At 44.8% G+C, this 834-nt stretch overlaps 1 pseudogene; it reads right to left on the reverse strand.

Annotated features, from left to right (window-relative positions):
* Positions 1-262: 262 nt before the first annotated feature.
* On the reverse strand, positions 263-537 carry LOC138931586 (NEDD8 pseudogene; annotated as a pseudogene).
* Between the last annotated feature and the right edge of the window lie 297 nt (positions 538-834).

Below are 834 nucleotides of genomic sequence, written 5' to 3' on the forward strand. Positions count from 1 at the left end.
CAACAAAGATTTTATTGAGAATCAGGGACACAGCCATAAGAGAGGGAAGCACACAGGACTGCAAATTAAAACCCGGTAGCCAGCAAGGGCCCTCTGGGCCAGGAACACTGCTTCCTGGGGTCCTCACAGTCTCCCACCAACAGACACACAAGACTGGGCAGTCAGGGGATGGGGTGGTGGCTCTGGTGGCCCACAGAGTGAGAGGACATATGATGCCTCATTATGAGTGACAGGGCAGGGAGGTAAAATGGATCAGGGTCCATCACTGCCGAAGACCACCCCCTCCTCTCAGAGCCAATACCAGATGGAGGGCTGAGCCACTTACTAGCTGGTAATCAGCTGATGTCTTCTCGACATTCATCTGTCTACCACTGTGTGAGCCTCTGCCGCTCTGGGGGAATTCCCTCTTTCTCCTCCACATGCTCCTTGATTTGTTCCACTTGTCTGTGGGTTCAGTGTCAATCTCAATCTCCTTTCTGCAGCGTCTTCACTTTAATTAGCATCTTCGTCTCTGTTTGGGGCTGCACACAGATAAATTGCTGCTTCTACCGCTGCGGTCCCCGATGCCTCTCTCAGTCCCAATTTTTGATAGTAAAGCATTTCTGAATTTCATGCAATAAAAGAACCTTACTTGTAACATTTTCTCATAAAACTTTATGTGATTCAAACCACCAAATTGATTTTATCCAAAGTAAATTTAAAAATAAATTGTGTTTGAAATTCATATATCAACAGCTAAAGATGAAAAGGAATGTATATATGACACTGGATCAAAGCAGTTAGTGAGTTTTAAATGCCAAGTATATTAGGTGTGGTGTAACAAAACAAAAGTAG

This window comes from Ovis canadensis, chromosome 8, assembly GCF_042477335.2.
Source record: "Ovis canadensis isolate MfBH-ARS-UI-01 breed Bighorn chromosome 8, ARS-UI_OviCan_v2, whole genome shotgun sequence".
Classification (NCBI taxonomy): domain Eukaryota; kingdom Metazoa; phylum Chordata; class Mammalia; order Artiodactyla; family Bovidae; genus Ovis; species Ovis canadensis.